Here is a 19,542-nt window from a genome sequence, read left to right as displayed (position 1 = left end):
GTACCTAGTGGACCACTTGAAAAGCCAGGACTTAAGCTTTTTGCAGAATTGCAGAAGTGAGGAAGAGGCTGTTATGTGTAGTGGGAGGTGGTTTCACGCTTTAGGAGCGATGTAGGAGATGGCTCGACGCTGGATCTGGTTTTCAGTATGCATGGGATTAGTGCAAGTGCAACGTGAGGTCTAAAGAGCCACGAACATGTATGATATAAAATAACAGATAGAGAAAGACAAGACAATGGGGTAAGAAGGTTTTCTGAAAGGATGTGAATTTTGTTGCTTGGACAAATTGTAGTCTTTCAGTGATTTCTTTAATTGAGTGGGTTATCAGCTGGTAAGATAGTTCAGTGCTCTCTACTGAGATCTATGTGCAACTTTATTATCATTATCACTTCTTAATTTATAAAGTTTATTACATTGTGAGGAAACTAAGAGATTTGTCCAGTGATTTGTTATCTACAGTGTTTTAGATCATGGACTAGAATAATGGCAAAGCCAGCCCTGCCTGGGTTCCCTCGAGGTCGACATAGGATTGAGCTGGGTGGCATTAACTAATGCTAGCTATAAAAAAAATATATTAAATCAGCAAGCACTATATAAAGGATGTAATGTTATGCAGCCAGAAGATAGAACCCCTGATTTAGAAATAAATTCCTTTTAACGAGTCCTTGGTGTCAAGTAGAAAAATAGAAACAAGTTCTACCAACTCAAATCCTAAGAAATCATTTTACTGTGGGAGCCAAGATGGCCACCTCAGTGGATTAAACAATAATGAAATACCATCATGGCCACAATTACAGTCCGCCCCTTCGGTTCTGTTTACCTTTATTCCTGGTACAATGGATGGCGGAGGTGACGGAAATGCTGTGGTGATGAGGGTGATGATTGGAGGTGTGCCGCAGACTCAGGACAGCTTAGAGGAAAGCTGTAACCTCAGGAAGGGTGTGCCTGTGAGGCCACTCAATGGTGGTGTGTCGAGGGCCCCGATTAACCACTGCCAAGTGAAAAGCAGATGGGCTAAGTCCTGTCAAAGAGGTCACTGCTCTTTGAGACTGTAGCTAGCAACAGGGGAAGTAGGGAGCAGTGGGAGTGCTAGAAGGCAAGGCTGACTTGAGAGGACGTGGGCCCTGGAGGTGGTCTGTACGAGAGCAGGATATTTTTCGGCCTGGGTTGTGCTGGTGCTCTTTCGGAGGTGAAGTGGTGCTGAAGTGGAAGCAACAGAGCTTGGCCGGTGCCTGTTTGTTTGGGAGCATTTCCACTCCAGGGGATGTAGATCTCCTGTTCCCCTGAGGGTTGTCTCTGGCTGCCTGGCTTTGACCCAAGCACTGAAGGTCTGCACTAGAGTGACAGTAGAGGGAACCTCCTATATGGCGTAAGTGGATGCAGCAAGGTGAGGTGGAACAACATTTGTGGGGCTGCTACTGGCCTCAACCATAAGCCAGTAAGGCCGCACATGGGGGTGGCTCCCCTGTTATTCTAGAAGTAACAGGCTTGCTACTTTGCTTCTGCCCCCATTTCCCAGGAGGACACTATGTTGCCCATTCTTAGCCGCAAGTCTGGTTCATCTTCAAACCTCTGTTCCCCCATCCTTTTAGCCCTACGGGCTGAAGCGATCGACCCTACGGTTACAAAACTGCTGAATGACTCTCTTTCTTCCGTGGTTATTTCATCAGCCTGGAAGCAGACAAAAATGTTACCTTTCTTAAAAAAGTTGCCAGCAGATCTGAACTTGCAAGCTAATAATAGGCCAATTTTTCTGCTGCCCACTTTGTCTAAGCTCCTAGAGAAATTGGTCAACCAGCAACTTTCACGGTATCTAGAGATTCACAGTCTCCTACATCCCAGCCAGTTGAGCTTATGTCCAATTTTACCACTCAGACTGCCCTGTGGAGCTTATTAGGGAAACTGTAGATGCACAGGGTAAGGCTGTGCTGATGTTATTGGACCTATCAGCAGACTTTCATATGGTTCCTAACGCTAGGTTCCTCTCCCACCTTCAGAGTATTGGAATTGATGGTCTTACACTGGAATGAATGAAATCTTCCTTGGAGGATAGAGGACAGGAGCTGTGGGTGCATGTTTTCTCTTCTAGCACTGAAGAGCTTACCGTAGGGGTTCCTGGGGGTTCGGTTCATAGTCCTATGCTGTTTAACATCTACCTTACTCTGCTAGCTTCTCTGGCGGAATCTGTTGGTGGCAAAATAATTTCTTATGTGGACGACATGCAGTTCTTTTCATCCTTTAAAAAAGGAGAAGTTATTGTATTGGTTTCAATAAAACCTTAACTAGCTGCTGTCTTACACTGGATGCTCATTTACCAATTGAAGTCCAATGTGGATAAGACCGAGGTTCTTTGCTTTGGCCACAATTCCTCTGTAGATTGTCAAACTCTTTGGCCGGGTGGTGCCCATCTGCTAGGCCCTGATCTGAGGTGGTTACAAATGTAGGGGTGAAGTTTGGAAACCAGTTGTCATTTCAACATCAAATTAATGCTGAGGCTGGGACCTGCTTTGCCTGCTATGCACTGTAAACATGTTCCTGCACCGCCTCTCCCTTCCATCTAGGAAAACAGTTATTATAGCACTTATTATCCCTATATTGGACTATGCAATTGCATTATATCTTGGCCTTCCCCAGTACCTTGTAATCAAGCTACAGGTGACACAAAATGGCGCTACTCGCCTGTTTCTCAAGCTTCTACTCAGAGTTCAGATTTCTTCCCATCTCCAATTCTTACATTGACTTCAGGTGGGAAAATGCAAATTCACCTCGATGGCCCCAGCTACCTTTCATTCAAGCTACATACATTTTGTACAAATAGAAAGTTATGGTCCCCTAACGTGGCACCTGCTACATCACCCAGGATCTACCATTCCAGAGCAAGCAGACAATCCTTTTCCTACTTTACACCTGAGAAACGTGAAGCCATGCAATCACTCATTAAGCCAAAAAGGGGGACACATTAAGGACATTCTCAGTTACCAGCACATATGTCAGGAATTGTGTGAGTCACAGTATTCATCCAGCTGACTTCTTAGAGTTATTCTCCCTTAGATTTTAGTGGCAGTGGTAACCTAGGTGACCCTCACATGGGAACCAAAGGAAACCACTAAATGTGGGCAGTGAACTCCGCACAGCTTGCGGAGGTTGGGGAGTTTTCTGCACTCCACGTTACGCAGCGCTCGCAGAGTTGTAGTGGAGCAGAGTTTTTTCCCTCGCTCGCATTCATCAACATCAAGTTGGCGAGCAAGAAAAATCCACCTCCCAGCGAGATTTTTCCTCATTCGTGATCGTCAACATCAAGTTGACGAGCGCGAGCGTGGAAAATCAACCTCCTGTGGGATTTCTCAATGAGGGCAGTCTGACTTTTCATTGGGAGTGGTCGCGTATGCTCATGACCGCTTGCATTGGGAAACCGCCTGCTTGCATTGAGAAAGCTGCAGATCGAGTAAAAATCTACTCGAGCGGCAGAAAGGAAGCAGCGCCCACTTGCGCTGTGCATGATGCTGTTCGTGATGATTGCACAGTGCTGACAAGCACCTGGCACTGGAAGTCACTGTGAACTGCATTTATCTGAAGAAACTGCGCCACTTGCGGAGCTCCGCGTAGTGCAGCAGAGATTCTTTTGCACTTCGTGGAGTCCCGTATTGCGGAACTCCGCAAATTCCAAACAGGCTTAGAAACCACCCGCTAATGGGGAATGTAGGACTCTGTTATTTTGTTATAATGGGATGGGTACTGTTTGTGCTATGGTCAGATTGGGGGTTGGCCACTCTGGAGCCCTGGTCAAGCAGCAACCCCAAAACCCAAATTAACCTGCGTTCATCCCCATGTAGCTTGTCACAGAGCAATCAGGCCTAACTTAGAGGCAATGTGTAAAGTATTTGTGCAACACTTCAAACAGTAAAACGGTGAAAACACCACACAAAAAGGTCCAATAACAGGTTAGAAAAATAGAGCTTAATTTAGTAAATAAAACAAGACCAAAATGAAAAAAAAACTATTATGATAACCAGAGTTATGAATTTTTAAAGAATAATCCGCAATACAGCTCCTAAAAGCAGAAAATACCAACCGTGGCTTTCTGTTCAGCCTGGACTGAGTCAAATTCCAAAGTTCAAGCCAATCACAATGGAGCGCAGGTCAGATACAGTCCCAGGTTAGTCCTGCTGAAGGTTTACCTTCTCAAGTTTTGTTCAAGAGTACTCTTCTCATTGGGGAGGGTCACGAGGAACAAGAGGAGCATTGCTGGCAGTGGTTGGTGTTGTGCGAAGAGCAGGCCGGTGTCCCAGACAGGTGGACTGGAGCTTCGCATTTGTGGTCCCCTGTGGGCTGCTGATGCTGCAGTGTGAAGAGACATGCTAGCGGAGGCTCGTTGAACTTTGCAAATCCGGTGGAAGCGGGCCCGTTTGCGATCACAAAGGGCCTTAAAAGCTTTTTGACAGGGCACATGAGCCACACCTAGGGTTCAGGACCTAAGAGACACCACTTAGGGTTCAGTGAAGCAGTGCAGTTGGGTCTAGGAGCTGGTTGTGGAGCCTTTTAAATACCTGAGGCTTAGATCAGAAGGCCAGCCTACTAGCCCTTTGAGTCACTCTGGGGTCCTAAATTCAAGATGAAGTTGCAGGTCCAGTTCTTTTTCCCAAGGCAAGAGGGCAGCAGGACAGCATAGCAGGGCAGCAGTTCCTTTAGAGCAGCAGTCCAGCAGAGTGGCACATCAATTCCTCTTCCTAGCAGAGTATCCAGAGGTCCAGAACTGTTCGGAAGAGTTGGTGCCTGAGGTCTTTCTTTTATACACAGGTGTCCAGGTCCTGGAAGGTAGGAGAAGCTTTGAAACAGTGGCTTTGAAGTGCGTGGAATGTCCTGCCTGCCCTGCCCTAGCTCCAAGCTAGCTGAAGTGGCAATGCATGGCCATTAGGCCCTATGTGTGAAGGCAGAGCACAGCCTATTCAGGTGTAAGTGGGTCTGTGCTCAGCTCGGCCCCCCATCCTTCCAGGCAAACTTAATCCCTCTATTGTGTGACTATCGGAGAGAAATTCAAGTCTAACTGCCAGTTACACCCAGTCATGTGACCCAGACCAGGCTATAGTCACAAACGTTGTAAGGACAAAAAAAAAACTTTAAAGAAGTGGCATTTTTAAAATTGTGATAAACTCGACTTCACTACTAGATTGGGCTCTTCACCCCAATTTTAAAGACACCAAACATGAACTGGTCATCTCTTCCCATTTGGAAACTACACTTATAAGACATATTAAGACAACTCCAATGATATCCTAGGGGAGAGATAGGCCTTGGACTAGTGAAATACAAATTAGATATGAGTTTTTCACTAACAGGACATGTAAAACTTAAAAGAACATGTCCAACTTTTTAAATATAAGGCACCCTGACCTCTGGGCAGGTCAGAACCTACCTTAGGGGTTAAATATATGTATTAAAAAAGGAAGGTTTGGGCCTAGCAAAAGGTTTATTTTGCCAGGTTGAAATGGCAACTTAAAACTTCACTCACAAGCTCTGGAATGGCAGGCCTGAGACATGTTTAAAGGGCTACTTAAGTGGTTAGCACAATCAGCGCTGCAGCCCACTTGTAGCATTTAATTTACAGGCCCTGGGTACATGCAGTACCACTTTACTAGGGACTTTACTTGTTGTCCTATTGAGGTAATTGAAATTTTTATGGTCAATTGTGTCCCCTAACGTGTACCCCAACGGCTCCATGTACGAGTTTCAAGTACATGTAATTTCCCTCCACAACCGAATCTGAAGACGCAAATACATTTGCGTCCAGCGTTAACATGTCCTCTATCAGATCCACCATGAATGGATCGATAATTCAGTTCCTAAGTATGCCGTGCCACCGTCTTTACATGGTGCACTTTCACGTTTCTCCTGGCTCTGCCGAGCTAGGCCCTGATTTCTGTCTTCAAGCCACGTCTGTCTCTGCCTCTGAAAGCTGCAGCATGGAGATGCATCCCTGACCTCTGCCTTACTTCCTGCCAAGCGAGCGGTGCCCGGCTCGGCCTGGTCTGCCTGCCAAAAACAGTATTTTACCTTCAAGTTATCAGCGTAGCCAGCTCAGCTCCTCGAAAACACATTCCTGTCTAGTGATTTAGGTAAACATATCCCCGGCTGCAGAGCAAAGAGCAAGTCTTCCTGTCTCCGTGCAAGTAATTTACAGTTCCCGTTGCCAGAGTAGGCCCATGGCCCCGCACGTAGACACGCAGACACCTATGCACGCACTAACATTCAGTATAGAGTAGCCTCTGCCCAAGAGACCTTTTACTCTAGATTAAACATCCTCCAAATACTAGATATCAGATATGTTATAGGGACAGGTCGATCTGACATGCCAGACTTCTGTCTCCTCTATTAGTGCTAAAAGTCAGACCCTTAGTTTCCCCCAGATGTACGTCAATCACACGTCATATTAGCTGCGCGCGCATTCATGCCACAGGTTTCAGCTGACTCTGCAAGAATTCTTTAAGCATCCACCCACTTGTGACACTTTTCTGTGACGTTTCTAGTACACGCCTCTGTGCACCCCCTTGTTCACGCCTTTTTGCTACGCACATGTGTTCTTATCATATACATTTCACTTGTCACGCCTACTGTATTCACTGCCATTGTGTCATTTTACTATATATGTCATGTACTGTTAATAAATCGTTGACATCTTTCTGCCATCATTGCATACCCGACCCCTTGTATTGATGGAATTGATTTCCATGGCTCGAGTCATCATTTATGATTAAAGCCCTTATGACTCAGACACCACGGACTCTGCCTCTCATTTGATTGAGCTATTTCTTTACTTGTCCGAAATTCTATGGCAAACTCGTATACGGTAAAATATTTACCACATAATTTGGCGCCCGAATAGGGACACCTCCCCCACCCCACGCGCCGGTGATGCGTCGCAGGCTTTGCCCCCGACTACAGCTGTGACGGACCCCATGCGCATCTGCAGGTTTTCCTGTATCCCCCTCAGGCCTACGGAGGTGACGGAGACTGCGGTCGACATCCAGACGAGGCGGTGAGGAGTGCGGAGGATCCCGACCAGAGCCCAGCCGAGAGAGCAGTGTCCGAGGTATCGAGAGGCCCACCTGTAGCATCGCGGCGCATGCGTAGTGCGCAGCAGCAGCAGTGACGTCGTAGCGGTCCAGTCCAGTCGAGTTTCCGAGGCCTTCCGTTCCGTGCTTCCCGGTGAGTACCGTTGCTGGGGACGCATCAAGACGGGTGCATTAATTTGTGTCCGGTCAAGACGGGTTTGGGTACACAGATCCGGTCTGCACTGTTTAGCAGTGTATCTGTACTGTTTAGCAGTGGATCTAGTATTCAGTTATCCAGTTATTGTTGTTCTTTTCGAAATGTTTCAATGTGTTTTAACGTCGTGGTATGAGTGATTGTTTGCATTTTCTTACTGTGTTTATTGTGTCTAGATCGAGTTAGCTATGCCTTTATTTTCGAAGTTACGACAGATAGGAACTAGGAAAGGGATACTCGAAGAAGCAGTTCCCATCCCACCCAGGAACACTCCTGGACATTTTATGTACCACAAGCATGGCTTAGATGCCATATTATACCTAGACTTGTGGGTGGATTATACGAAAGACTTAGCAGAGAATCAGAGATGGCCCGTTACAGGGACATGGGATGCCGAGTGCATCATGAGAGTAGAGGAAGCGTTGTGGAAAAAGAAAGCCAGACAATCACAGAAAGATGCCATCGAATTATGGCGTGAAGAATCACATAGACGGACAGAGAAAGCACTCAGAAAAGTAGAGAAAAGTAGAGAGGATTCCGAAAAAGCTAAAGAAAAAGAACTACTAGAAGAAGGAGAGCGAGTTAAAATGGAACAACGCGAAAGACAAAGCAACGCAATCATGACAGGACTGTATCCAGTTCTGGCCGAGGGCCTGCCCAAGGCGACCCCGGAAATACCGAACGATCTGCCCCCTCCATTGGTTCCGACTAAATTACGTCATAAGACTGCAGCAGACATTTTCCTTTCTTCCTATTTAGACGACGTAGCTCCCGCATATACCAATGTACCCATCAATGTACCCGTACCACCTGCTGATAATCTGCCCCCAGGTCCGCAACAGCAGATTCCTACTGATCCGACCAGGACCCCTCCACGTCACCAGGTTCCCGCACCTGTTATCACTTCCCCCATTGTTGTTCCCCCTACTAATCCTTTTTCGACAAACGCAGCCCAAGGTTCAATCCCGCTACAGCCAGGTTATGCTCAAGCTTCCGCTTCAGGAGGGGCCACAGGAGGTCCCTATCACACCCCGCCACAAGTGCAGCGCCTGACACTGAGAGAATTAGCTACGCTGCGTACCCCGAAAGCGACCCCAGCCGAAAAGCTTAAAGAATATCTTACAGATTGTAGATATGATGCAGTACCTGGCAAGACAGGACCCATGATGCTAGCATCGTTACGTTTAAGACGTGCTGCAGACTTTTTGGTTACACTACCAGGAATGCCCGAACAATTAGACAGGATATATCATTTTGTTCAGACAGGAGTAGGCCCTGAATGTGTTCATGAAGCCATGGTATATCAGAAAGTTGATACACAAGCTTTAATATTACGGTTCTTGATTAATTGTTTGATAAGAGAACGAGATCGACCAGGTTTTAATCAAGAAGAGATGAATGTATTGATTAGATGGAGTCAGAATATTGCAGATTGTAAGCATGACAAAGAGAAATGTATAGAGGCCATGTCTAGAAAAATCCGTAAAGAAATAATGGCCATACATACCCGACAGAATGCCGATAGGGCAGTAGAGTCAGACGATAAGGACTCCTCAGAGGAGGAAGAACCAGAGAATCCAGCAGAAACCTCGCAAATAGCGAGGGGAGACATGGTGGCATATGTAGGTAGAGAGAAACTCCCTAGACCATATCCTCTTGACAGGCCCTTCGACAGACCCATTCGTCTAGAAAGCAAGAAACGATACCTTTCCCCGATACCTGAGCAATGTTCTCTTGAACATATTTTCCAAGTTACTGACAACATCCTGAAAGAAAGAATAGGTTATCATGAACTCAATACCTTACGTGATCAGGAACTAGCCCGGTCCGCAGTACAGTGGGCCGGGGATGACAGCATATATAAAGACGGACAGGTAGCGCAAAAATTTTTAAGTCTTACTCCAGAAGAACAGCGACTGGCTGGTATATACATGACCCAACACCTCATTATACAGTATGAAAACCAAGCATCTGATCCAGGTCCGTTATATAATTTATTGCAAGACTTACTCCTGAGAAGATGGAGAGGTCTAGGTACCGATCTAATTGAAATGATTTTAGAACAACGTCATAAATATAGAACTTTTTTGACCCCACATCTTGTTTCCGTTCCACCCCCAGTCAGGCAACCATATCACTTAGACAAACAGAATCCTTTACGAGAAGTACATCCAATCCGGAACCCCGATGATACCCTTGAACGTGTGTTTGTATACACGCCCATAACTAAAATGGAATTATTAGAAATGAAGAAAATAGTGCCCAGTCATGATAAAGACCCTGCAGGTTTTCACCGTGAAATAAAAGACATGTTACTCATGGGGGATTACACCTATCCCGACATTATGAAAATACTGAAAGTGTTATTGCCTGCCGGTATTTACGAGAAACTCAAGGAAAAAGAATGGGAGGTGGGAGACAAAAAGATTAATTGGGCTGAATTAGAAACCGAAGAAACTGGTCGAACCCCAGGTTTAGGTCTTGGGGCGAAAACTAAAGCATTACCAGGATTGTTAGTACAGGTTTTGCCAAGGTTGTTGGCAACTAAAAAGGAGGATTGGGATGCAATCTCAGCCTGCAAACAGAAACACGATGAAGACACTAGTGATTTTTATTCCCGATTCGAGAAATGTTTTATTATTAATAGTGGCCTGAAAACAAGTAGTGAGTCATACCCACACCTTTTTGTGTCAAAATTAGTCGAGAATTCCCTGCCCCAGGTTAAGAACCGTGTACTGAAAGTCGAGAGCACATGGCAAGCTAATACGCCTTCCCAAATGTTACAAATGTTACAGTACCACCAGAACAGAATTAGGGAATAACATGATCACGAACAGAGACGTATGAAAGACACGAAAATCAAAGTACTAGTTGCTCAGACAGTTCCAGCTGATGGTCATAAAAGGGGTACGACACAATCCAATAATTCAAATTCAGCAGCTCCTGTTAAAGGGACATGCAACTATTGTAAACAGCCAGGTCACTATGTAAACGATTGTGCAGTTTTGAAACACAACATAGCCACAGGTAAAACTAAAGAGAGGCCGCGTCCTCCTAGACAGGACCAGGTCCAACAACACGTTCCACAGAATGTCCAGCCTATGCAGATTCCACAACAGACCGTAGCGGTACCACAGCCACAACCCATTGCCGCAACACAACATGTTACACAGCAGATGTACCAGTATGCACAATCTGACTATCCCGATTATCAGCAGTACACATGAAACAGCCTAGAGAGGGAGGTTTGCTTGCCCCTTATCGAGGTTCCTGTAGATCAAGAAGGTCCTTATGTACACAGTCAGGTATTAGGGAAGGATAGAACATTTTTGATTGACACAGGGGCAAGCAGAACGACCATCAGTCATGACGAGGTTCCAGGGGCACCCCTCTCAGGCTCACAAAATGTTTCCCTTGGATTTTCAGGAAAGCCTATAGTCAATGAAGTATCGAAACCAGTTCCCCTAGCAGTTGGTCCATTATCCCGTACTACAGACTTATTGCTCACGAAATCATGTCCAGAAAACTTGCTAGGTATTAAGACCCTGAAAGCTCTAGGAGCTGTAATTTGTTGTTCTCCGGAAGGAGTAAGGTTGTTTCTTCGTGATTTTAAAGGACATTATGTATTGAGAGATTTTGACCCCAGGTTACAGAATGTTCCTGCACATTTATGGGCACAAGGCCCCACTGATGTTGGTTGTATGCACATTACTCCATATCGTGTCACACTCAAGCCAGGAGTAGTACTACCACGTATCCGACAATACAAGTTACCACCAGACGCTGTAGTGGCTTTACTGAAAATCATTGACGAGCTCATTGCACAAGGAGTGGTTGTAGAAACCGACTCCAATGTTTGTAATTCCCCTATCATTCCGATTCTTAAAAGTACAGATCCGAATGCACCTCCCGTTTATCGATTAGTGATCGATTTGCGAGAATTAAATAAATGCATTGTACCACAGTATCCCGTGGTCCCAGACATTTCATCCCTATTGACAGCTATTGATTCCGAAGCGACGTTCTTTACTGTAATAGACCTCAAGAACGCCTTCTTTAGTGTCCCCATTGATCCGGAAAGCCAATACCTTTTCGGATTCTGTTTAAATGGCCGAAGCTTCAAATTTGCACGCGCACCTCAAGGATTCACAGAAAGCCCCAGCATCTACAGCCAAGCATTAAAACGACAACTTGACAGTATTCACATGCCTGCCAACACTGCCCTACTCCAATACGTCGATGATCTATTGATCACCGCCCGTAGTGAACCAGAATGTGAACAAGCATCACTGACAGTTTTGCATTTCTTGGCGGACAAGGGACACAAGGTGTCTCCTTCGAAGCTACAATTCTGTGCCCAGCAAGTGGTGTACCTTGGGCACTTGCTGTCCAAGTGGGGTAGGCAGCTGACACCCGAACAAATTCAGTTAATTGCACATCTTCCGCAACCCAAGACACAGAAAGAAGTACGAGCCTTTATTGGACTCACTTCCTACTGCAGACAATGGATTCCACAATATGCATTTCTAGCGAAACCACTCATACAGTTGACAACACAGGAGGCAGCGTCTTCGACTGTCCTCCCTTGGACTCAGGAGCATACACAAGCTTTTGACGAGTTAAAGAAAGCCTTATGTCAAGCACCTGTTTTAGCAACGCCATGTTACAGCAAACCTTTTACACTTTTTGTCACAGAACGCGATGGCACAGCGTTGTCGGTTCTCACTCAGGTTCAAGCAGACAAACACAAACCGTGTGCTTATTTTTCGAGTACATTAGATCCAGTAGCCCAGGCCCTGCCTGCGTGCTTAAAGTCAGTTGCAGCAACAGCTCTAGCAATCAGACAAAGTGACTCCATTGTATTAGGACATCAATTGACAGTACAGGTTCCACACTCAGTGGAGGTTCTCCTAAACAGAACACAGACTCAACACTTGACTATAGCAAGACTGACAGGTTATGAATTGACACTATTCCAACCACACATAGAAATCAGACGTTGCAATACACTGAATCCTGCTACACTTTTACCATCAAGCACAACAGATCCTACTCCACATGATTGTGTGGATGTCGTTGACACAGTTACGAAACCCAGACAAGACTTGACAGATGTTGCATTACCCAATCCAGACCTGATACTTTATGTGGATGGTTCATGTTTAAGGACAAGCACAGGAGAATTAGTGGCCGCATATGCAGTGACCACTGAAACTGAAGTTATAGAAACACATCGCATTGACACCCTGTTAGCTCAAGCAGCAGAGCTCATCGCTCTGACTCAAGCCTGTATACGAGCCAAGAACTTGAAAGTAAACATATACACAGATTCCCGTTATGCATTCGGAGTCGTACACGACTTCGGTGTCCTCTGGCAAGAAAGAGGTTTCTTGACCTCTCATGGAGCCAAGATTCAGCATGGCCCCCTCATTCAAGCCCTGTTAGAAGCAATACATTTGCCTACAGCTATAGCTATCATGAAGTGCAAAGCACATACGAAAGTTACAGACAAGATTTCTCAGGGCAACGACTTTGCAGATCAAATAGCGAAACATACAGCACTAACTCATACTCAAACGACTGACATGACAAAGACTGACGTAAACTCACTGACACACCGTATGACAGTCAAGGACCCCACACAAGATGTCATCGACATACAGACACATGCTACTACAGATGAAATAAAGAAATGGGCTGAACAAGGAGGGGTCCAGACAGATCAGGGATGGATGACGAAGGGAAAGACCACATGGTTTCTCCCCGACTCTATGGTTCAGGGTATCATCAACACAGCACATAGTCCAGCACATTTAGGAGAAAAAGCCATGTTAGATAGTATACAGAACCTCTGGTTCAACAAGCATTTACGAGCAGCAGCAAAACAGAAAGTGCGTACCTGCATGATCTGTTGTCAGTTCAATCCAGGAAAAGGTGTTCCCGTAGAGCAAGGTGGATTTCATCCTCCCGACTACCCTTTTGAAGTCCTCCAGATGGATTATATCCAGATGGAAAGATGCCGAGGATTTAAGTATGTCCTCGTAGTTGTATGTGCCCTATCCCGATGGACAGAAGCATATCCCGTCCCAGATTACACTGCCCCGACCACTGCCAAGCAGCTGGTTCGTGAGTTTTTCCCTCGATACGGTTTGCCCCGTGTCGTGTATTCAGATAACGGTCAGCCATTCTCGTCTGAACTTATGAAGCAGGTCTCACTTCTATTGGGGTACCAGTGGAAGTTTCACTGTGTCCGACATCCAGAGGCAGCAGGTCTCGTGGAGCGGCACAATCAGACTCTGAAAACTCGCCTTGCCAAAGTGTGTAAAGAGAAGGGAGTAGATTGGATAGTAGCTTTGCCAGTTGCTCTTTTTTATATGAGAATGGTAGCCCATTCTAGGACAGGGCTATCCCCGTATGAGGTGGTCTTCGGTAGGCCTCCTAATATGTGGGGGATGCCTCTGCCGCGAAAAATTACAGATGTTGACAGTACTATGCTGACAGATTACCTTGCTTCCTTGATGTCTGCACTACAATCCTGTCGTTCACAGGTTGCGGCAGCCTTCCCAGACAACACCGAGGTGAAGCCACATGAACTGGTCCCGGGGGACGTTGTAGTCGTCCGAAATTTTGACAGATCGAGCCCTTTGGAGCCCTGCTGGAAGGAGCCGAAGATCGTTTTGTTAACAACCAGGACTGCTGTAAAATTGGAGGGGCGGAAGGGTTGGGTGCACTCCAGTCACGTGAAAAGATTCCATGGACTTCCGCCAAAGACTGAATCCCAGAACTGTCACATACCAGAGACAGATACCACACTCCCCCTCTTAGAGAAAACTCCCCAAGAGGAGTACCGACAGAAATTGAGGTCTAATAAGTCAGACAGTTTAATTGTTTAAGTCCCCCTCGGGTGAAGCGGTTAGGCAGTTTCTGACAATGTACAAGTTAGACCCAAATAGAGAGAGAGATAGACAGGAGACCAAGAAACAAAAATATTGTAAAAGTCTCCGGAGCAGATGCGTCTGCATATTGCTTATTATGTTTTTTCTGAGTCTTACGATTATTGCTATGAGTTGGATGTTATACATGTATTTTCCTCTTGCACATTCTTTTTCTAATGACACTGTCGAGCACACGTTTAGTGCTCTTCCTCCACACGAATTGTCTTATCGACTTGCGCTGCGCAACAATACATTTATTCGTATGTTACATCATTCTCACCAGATCAACAATGCTACTAATTGTTGGATATGTGGCCGACTCCCTCCCTATCAGAACTACAAGGGAGCTCTGCCCCTCTTTCCTTACCCATTTACACATAATGGTTCCTGTGGTGCATGGTTTAGTTTAATATCCTCTATAAACACCAAATCTAGAGTTTCCCAAAGCAATTGGATATGGGGAAATCTGAACACAGTCATGAACAAAGCATGTTTCCCAGACAAGGAGGGTCTTCCACAAATGACAGGGACAGTTTTAGAAAATGAAGTGTATGGATTAGGCAACTTTAGACTTAACCTCATGATTCTAAATGTTCAGTCAGAAACTAGTCCAGACTTACCATCCATATCAGTTCTACCAGCGAAAGGTGTATTGTGTGTCAGAAAGAAAGGTTCAGTACATCTAGGTCACAGTGACTGTACTACTGTGGTCGAATTCAGTGATAAAGGAAAGTCTACATTCAAAGCTTCCCGACATTCCTATTTCATTTGTGGTCAGACAGCTTATGTCCGTTTACCTCCAGACTGGGATGGTACCTGTTTCATTGCATTCTTATTGCCACCAGTATTCCTAGCCCCATCCGACTATCACAGGAATTCCCGCCTTAATATTGTTAGACACAAGAGAGACCTCCCAATAGTTGATCAGACTGAAACTACATGGGAACAATATACAGATTTCAATAAAGGATTCTTTCCCTATCTAGGCACTGTCTCCAATAGTAAACTGATACGCAAATTAACCAGAATACTTGAAGCCGTAGTGAATGAGACTACTTCTGCCTTGGGCAACTTAACAGAGGAGCAGTCTGCTATGAGACTTGTTGTTCTTCAGAACCGCCTTGTCCTTGACGTCATCCTGGCCGATAGGGGCGGAGCTTGTAGAGTCATCGGATCCAGTTGCTGCGTGTTTATTCCAAATAACGCGCCATCAGTCTATAAGGCCATTACCCGACTTCACGAAATTGCCCATCTGATACACCAGAATCCAGGCTCCTGGACTTGGTCCGGTTGGCTCTGGAGTGTAATCACAGCCTGGGGATGGAAGCTACTGTCATTCCTAGGAATCATATTGGCCATAGTATTCAGTTGTTGTTTATGTCTGCAATGTGGGCCAGCGATTTGCGGCTTGTGCGCCACAGCTTGTGTTCCCCATCCAAGTTCACGTTCCCATTCCCGAAGAAAGAAAGAAGAGCAGATGATGTTATATGAACAGATTGATGGTCTCATGAACATCGACATATCTTGAAGGGTCCGTAGGGGACAAGGAGGGAATGAGGTAATTGAAATTTTTATGGTCAATTGTGTCCCCTAACGTGTACCCCAACGGCTCCATGTACGAGTTTCAAGTACATGTAATTTCCCTCCACAACCGAATCTGAAGACGCAAATACATTTGCGTCCAACGTTAACATGTCCTCTATCAGATCCACCATGAATGGATTGATAATTCAGTTCCTAAGTATGCCGTGCCACCGTCTTTACATGGTGCACTTTCACGTTTCTCCTGGCTCTGCCGAGCTAGGCCCTGATTTCTGTCTTCAAGCCACGTCTGTCTCTGCCTCTGAAAGCTGCAGCATGGAGATGCATCCCTGACCTCTGCCTTACTTCCTGCCAAGCGAGCGGTGCCCAGCTCGGCCTGGTCTGCCTGCCAAAAACAGTATTTTACCTTCAAGTTATCAGCGTAGCCAGCTCAGCTCCTCGAAAACACATTCCTGTCAAGTGATTTAGGTAAACATATCCCCGGCTGCAGAGCAAAGAGCAAGTCTTCCTGTCTCCGTGCAAGTAATTTACAGTTCCCGTTGCCAGAGTAGGCCCATGGCCCCGCACGTAGACACGCAGACACCTATGCAAGCACTAACATTCAGTATAGAGTAGCCTCTGCCCAAGAGACCTTTTACTCTAGATTAAACATCCTCCAAATACTAGATATCAGATATGTTATAGGGACAGGTCGATCTGACATGCCAGACTTCTGTCTCCTCTATTAGTGCTAAAAGTCAGACCCTTAGTTTCCCCCAGATGTACGTCAATCACATATCATATTAGCTGCGCGCGCATTCATGCCACAGGTTTCAGCTGACTCTGCAAGAATTCTTTAAGCATCCACCCACTTGTGACACTTTTCTGTGACGTTTCTAGTACACGCCTCTGTGCACACCCTTGTTCACGCCTTTTTGCTACGCACATGTGTTCTTATCATATACATTTCACTTGTCATGACTACTGTATTCACTGCCATTGTGTCATTTTACTATATATGTCATGTACTGTTAATAAATCGTTGACATCTTTCTGCCATCATTGCATACCCGACCCCTTGTATTGATGGAATTGATTTCCATGGCTCCAGTCATCATTTATGATTAAAGCCCTTATGACTCAGACACCACGGACTCTGCCTCTCATTTGATTGAGCTATTTCTTTACTTGTCCGAAATTCTATGGCAAACTCGTATACGGTAAAATATTTACCACACTATGGGAGAGATTTTTCATGAGCAGGACATGTACAACTTAAAAATAAATGTACAACTCTTTAAATACATGGCACCCTGCCCTCTAGGCTGCCTATGGCCTATCCTAGGGGTGACATATGTATTAAAAAGGAAGAATTGGGCCAGGCAAAAGTATTTTGTCTGGTCAAAATGGCAATTTAAAACTGCACACATAGGCCCTGCAATAACAGGCCTGTGGCATATTTAAAGGGCTACTTAAGTGGGTAGCACAATTAGTGCTGAAGGTCCACTCATATCATTTAATTTACAGGTGCTGGATACATGTAGTACCACTTTACTAGGGACTGACGAGTAAATTAAATATGCCAATTGGGTATCAGTCAATCTAACATGTTTTAGAGAGAGTGCACAAGCAATTCAGCACTGGTTAGCAGTTGTAAAGTGCCTAGAATCCCGAGGCCAACAAGAATAGATTCAGCAAAATAGAGGAGGAGAAGAGGCAAAAAGTTTGGGGGAAGATCGCCGAAGGCTGGCAGGTCTAACAATCTTGAGCGCACATTATCAGACCATTTGCTTCTCTCTGTTGAAGTGTTGGGAAGATGATATACAGTGCCAATACTGTAATGGTGACTACAGGTACAATTGTTTTGTAAGATCAGGTGTTCAGAGAGGAAATGAGAGATGCCATCAGAGGATTCTTTAGTGTTAATAATGGCTAAATTAAATCATTTGGAACTACATGGGAGCCACTAATGACCCTTGTACTGTCAACCCCCAGGACAGGCTCCTGCTATGTCCAGAGTTGCCCACCCTTGGGAGAAAGCAGTTTGGTCTCACTTGGGTGAGCTGCGAGAGCAAGCTGTAAGTCTGATCCCTTTTGGCGGGAGCAGGAAAACTGCTCCCACCAACTGGGAGCAGACTTTTCATCAGTTTTTGTGCCCACTGTGAAGCAGACATGAAAACAACTGAAAGGAATGCTTCCACATGAGGAGAATCAGCAGGGATGGCAGGTGCATTGACGCTCCACTTGTGGTCCCCAACATTGCTCACTGGTTGCCCTGGGTAGGCTCCAGGGCACCCACCATGAATAGGCCAAATCCCGGCTGATGGGACACCTTTGCTGAAATTGGCCTAGGGAGGGGGGCCATGCGCCCCCTTTTCCCCATTATGTTTTGTCTGGACCCCGGGGATTGGATCTCCAGGGCCAAAATCAATCTAGGGAGGGGAACGGTATGGACCCCCTTCCTCATTAAGTTTTGTCAGGGCCTTCCTAGGCTTGACGAAGACAAAGCAAATGTGTTTTCTCAGCAATTCCACAAAGAAAATGATCTGAAATCCTTGATGAAATTGAATGTATTGTTGATCTATCGGATTTCAATCTGCAGTGACTGTGACGAGTGGGTTCTTTCTAGGGCTGGGCAGACTTCACAAAGTCATGCTCTGTGAAGTTGTGTGAAGAGACTCAAAACTCCCCTGTGCTATGTGGAGTTCCGCGAGCAGGCTGAGTGAGGTCACAGACAAGACATAAACCTTCACTCTGTGTAGCTGGATGTCACTCTTCTAAGTTCCAGCAACACACTTACTAATGTGACGGTGTGCACTGCAGCCTCTGTCAGCCAGAACTGCCCTCCTCCATCTTCCGCTCGTTAGTTAGTTAGTTAGTTAATTACTTTATTCGTATTTCATTTTGAAAGACATAAAAGCACAGATAAAATTACATTTCCAGGTCAATGAATAAATAAATAAGCAGTGCAAATAATTTTACAGCCTGATTGTGTTTCTTAATCGAATCGCACATTTTAAATAACTTACTAGAAGCCCCACTGTCAAAGCATCTTCCATACATTGTAACTTTACATAGGCAGCTCTACATTGTCTTAACCCGTACTGCTTCAGGATCGGTAATAAAAACGATTTTCTTGGCAACGTGTAAAACCTACAAAAAAAGGTTACATGAAGTGTTGATTGTGCCGAGTTTCCGTCGCAAGGGCATGATCCTAGGGTGCGTGACCAATCATTTATCATGGGAAAAGTAATGAGCCTGTGCACTAAAACCTAGACGGAAACGTGTTAATAACATCCGATCATGCGGTCATGTTATATAAGACAGATATGGCTATATTCCTATACATGTCAACATAATCTGGTGGTCCATTACCGATTGTTTTTCTTTCTCCAGAGACAATCGCTTTTCCTCAAGATAGGACAAATAATCCATTTTTAAAACTTTTCTGGTGATGGTGTTCATAAAGTCGGGGTTTGTAAAGTATTCCGGGTGACCATTCTTTTCTGTCAACTCTTAATGTGTCGTAACCATGGGATGCGATAAACGATATCCAGTTTTAAACAGTCCATGATCACATCCTGGTTAAAAACTGGTTCAGGGGTGTTCCATATTTTCTACCAAAGCAGCAAGGGACAGGACTTTGTAATATCAACAATATGCCTCATGCCTACCTCGGAGTGACAGATATATGTTGCCGTTGAACCAGGTACTGCTAATAAATAGCGCAGAAAGGTATTTTCACAATTTTGAATACATTGTGCATTAGTGAACCCCCATATACCTGCACCATATGTAGCTGTTGTGACACATTTAGATTTAT

Source organism: Lissotriton vulgaris, chromosome 7, assembly GCF_964263255.1.
Source record: "Lissotriton vulgaris chromosome 7, aLisVul1.2, whole genome shotgun sequence".
Lineage (NCBI taxonomy): Eukaryota > Metazoa > Chordata > Amphibia > Caudata > Salamandridae > Lissotriton > Lissotriton vulgaris.
The sequence above is the reverse complement of the archived record's forward strand: the minus strand, read 5'-3'. Positions refer to the sequence as shown.